Genomic DNA, 3839 nt, shown 5'->3' with positions numbered 1-3839 from the left:
AGTTTTCTGGTCCCTTCACAAAATAACTGAAAGTCCCCTTTGCTGTGTGTCTTTTGCACTCTGAGATCAGCAAAATGAACCATCAAGAACCCTGCTTGTACTAGTGGATTGTGACAGAATCCTGAATAGATGAACAGTAAGTGCTTCCCTCTCTCTCCATCCAGTCATCTTCACCCAGCTGAGCTCAAGAGCTTTTGTGGGTGACATATATTGGCAGGTTCGTTTCTGCACAGACTGTTTGAGTTAAAATGTTGTGGTTTACAACAAGTATTTACCTTTCAGCTGTGCTGAAGCTGGGCTGTCACACTCTGATCCAAGAACCACAGAATTGTCAGTTCTACTTCTTCATTTTTGTACTGGGGTAACTGAGCGTCCATCAAAGAAACTATCTGGAAAACTCTTAATGACACAAACAAACATTTTCAGGAAGAATTCTGAAATGAAAGTATATTGCCACAGCAAATCTCTTTAGGAACCCATCGGCTATTTTTGTTGACCCAGCTTTAAAGTTCTTCTAAGATTTTGTGACAGCTGCAGCTGGTCTGTAAGCTATACAGACAGATTGGCCCCAACAGACACCGCCTGGACCAGCCCAGCTCGCTAGGGAACAGGAGTGAACCAGTGCCCGGGTAAGACAATGATAGGCTGGATTCAAACTCAAACAGGGGACCCTGGCCAATCCCTTTGAACCATGAATGCACCCATTCCATTGGCCAGTGAGCTTGGTGGAGCTAAAACTCCAACCAATCAAGTGCATAAGTGTGGGAAATTTGAAGCCCCTCTAAAAGGGAGGCCCAACAATGAACCCCGGCCACATGTGCTCTTGTCGCATGCCTGTCTCCAACATCAGCAACAAGATTTCATTTTATTTAGATGCTAATTATGCTAATTGGCCATGATTAAACATAAACATCAACATAATGTTTTTCTAATTACTTTGTAATTTGAAATTTCCTCAGATGTATGTGTTATACCGTGGTGAATTTGTAAAAGTGCTTTTTTTTTTTTTCTTGGAGCATCCCTTTCATACTGAAAGAAACAGAAGTTTGAGAAATAGGGGTCTCAAACTGCAGGTGCAGAAGAGCATTTTGGATTCCCAGGACACTGAAGCTCTTGTACTCAGAAATAAATTTACATATGTACCATATAGTGCAGCATCACCGTCACTCCCCCCTCCCTCCACTTCTGTCTGTCCTAAAACATCTGAACAAATGATTTTTCTGCCCTAAATCCTTACCTGGTAAATATTTCCATACTATCAGGATTGAGTTCAAAGAATCAATTTCAGTCTGTGTCAGCCAAGAAACTTTAATTAATTTTTAAAAGGAATATTCCTTTACTTAACCTCACGAGTTCTTCTGCTATCTATTCCTTGAAATCCAAATTCCCTAGCAATTAAAAAAAATAATTCTCACTTTTTTGCCAGGTCTGATATATACAGCCACAGGATTAGAAGTCAGTAGCTATTTCATCTGTAAACCTGTATATTAAAACCTTTCACTTTTAATAAAAAAATAGTGGAAGATTGCTAACACCACGGAACCCCAGGGTAGATTAGGAAGGAAAGAAACAAAGGAGAAAATGTAAAGCTTTTTTTCCACTTCTAAGTTGCATGTCATTTTTCATGTGTTAGCTAGTGGATGGAAAAGAACAGGATCAAACATGCACAAGGATTAAGAAAGTTTTTGCTACAAGAAATTGGTCATTCACAAAAATCCCCTGCTCATTGCAAAAGGAAGACTCTATTATGCACAATTTTAAATCTAGAGCCTTTCTTATTCCAAGCTCTAGTCTAAAAAAAAAGGCTAAATTTCCAGTTGTTCACCAGCAGCTCCTCTGCACTTCTTCACCCACAATAATTAAAGGAAGTACTACAGAAAACAGCAACCAGAACTCACAAGTAATAAAATTTACTCTTGTGGAACACACAAATGAAAGCCCTTCACCCCTTCTGCCAAGGCTCTGGAGAGATTACAGACTTAATTACCCCAAAATGTTACAGAGAGGATGAGGGAACTGCTCAAGGAGAAAAACACCTTACCTTGGCCTGATTTGACAGTGCTACCTTACCACAAGAATTTGTCTTTCTTCTTGGTTTCTCCTAGTTCAATAAAATAATTCTTTTAGCAAATACTGAAATGGTAGGGCCCAGAAAAACTGAGATACAATTAAATTAAGAAAAACATTAAAAAAAAAGACAAGCTCAGAATTTATGCAGCCCAAACTTTATGGCAAGACATAGAGAGATGGCAGAGAGATGGAGAGACAGCAAGAGAGATGTGGAAGAAAGAAGACTGGAATTTTTGTCTTTGAACATTTTTTGATCACTGGAGCTTAATTCGCTGCCACGTAATCCATATAAGCACAGAATTCATCAAGTCAGAAAAAATTAGGGGCAATTATGTGAGCAATTTATGTTCAATAATGAAAAGCCTCACCTCCTTCAAAGGAGCACACAAACACCGGCATGTCCTTCAAAGAGGTGTCAGGAAACGAGGCAGCTCTTTTACAAGGCTTTGCTGAAGGTCTTGAATAATCAATCTAAGAAAAGTAAGGGCAGAACAATGTTCCTTTTTTGCTAAAACTAGATGGATATTTGGCAGATTAATCATTTGACACCAGAAATGAAAAGTATGGCCCAGCACTAAATGCAGGTCTCATCAGGTTCCTAACTTGCCTCATTTTTTTCCTTCAAGGTTGTTCCCCTTTCTGGATGGACAGGTCTGAGCACTTCCTCAGGTTAAGATGGAGGCAAAAGAAACTCACGAGCATAAATACAAGTGGTTGTTCATTTTACTTTAAGAGTTCTGGTGACTGTGATGAGAGAACTGATGAGTACAGTACTGGGCGAGTCCCTGCACTAAGAGTTTCCTGTGTCTCTATGTATTTTTTTCAGAGAAGAAAGGCTAAGAAATATTTCTCATGAAAGGCTTTACCAGCATCCCTTGCAGAAGAAAAAAACATGTTTACCAGATCCATTTCCTGAGTCAGTTCTGAGTGAACCATTCCTGTTACACAATGGTCCACAATGCCCTGTGGGGGAAAAAGACAGGATTGCTCAAACATCAGGCTTTGTAGTTACCATTTTCCAGAATTAAAAGAATCAGATTGTATTTAATATTTTCCAACATTTCTAGAATGAAGAGGAATTGTTAGGCTGAGACTTCCTAAGATGTTTAGAATGCTTTCATGCCAAATTCTATCAACATTAATGGAACTAGATCTTCACATTTCCTAATTATCTCTGAAAAAACCCTCTCATCATAAATTTTAAGAATTGTCTGATAACAAAAATACATCTGAAAACAGACTCCAAGGAACTGGAATCTAGAAATTCACTTCTACACTTTTCTCAGATGTCTCAGAGGTTCAGTATTCTAACACTTGAAAGGCAAGCTGCATGAAATTCGAACCATTAGAAAAAAATAAGCTGTGCACAGATGAAAAAGATCAGAGGGCACTCTCAAAAATACATGCTACCTATAAAAAAAATTAATTATCTTCCCTCCACAGTAGTTTACAAAGCATCGGTCTGAACTGAATGATACATTCCGTCATTGAGAACTTCTGTCTAAAAAGTGATGTAGGGGGTGTTCAATATTCCATGTGAGGATACAATTTCATCATCAGGTCTTAAGACCCTTGGAATGTTTTAAAATCAGATACAATGCAGAATTGTGCAATTAATTAACAACATTTAACTGTCTTCATTCAGCTATGCCAAAGCTCTTATAGAACAATTAAATCTGCTCCTTGCTAAAACAACTAAAACCAGTTGCCTCAAAATCAAATAGGTCTTGCCATTTAATCCGAGGAAGATCTCTATGTACTTTTACAGC

General features: G+C 38.4%; 1 long non-coding RNA gene across 1 annotated transcript; it reads right to left on the bottom strand.

Moving 5' to 3' along the window:
• Positions 1-301: 301 nt before the first annotated feature.
• LOC128814933 (uncharacterized) lies at positions 302-3013 on the bottom strand. Its single transcript, XR_008439509.1, has 3 exons — positions 2971-3013; positions 2439-2541; positions 302-399 (listed from the first exon to the last, which is right to left on the bottom strand). It is a non-coding gene; the product is annotated as an uncharacterized LOC128814933 (long non-coding RNA).
• Positions 3014-3839: the final 826 nt, after the last annotated feature.

Source organism: Vidua macroura, chromosome 15 (assembly GCF_024509145.1).
Source record: "Vidua macroura isolate BioBank_ID:100142 chromosome 15, ASM2450914v1, whole genome shotgun sequence".
NCBI lineage: Eukaryota > Metazoa > Chordata > Aves > Passeriformes > Viduidae > Vidua > Vidua macroura.
Note: the sequence above shows the minus strand (reverse complement) of the source record. Positions and strands in the feature narration are given on the sequence as shown.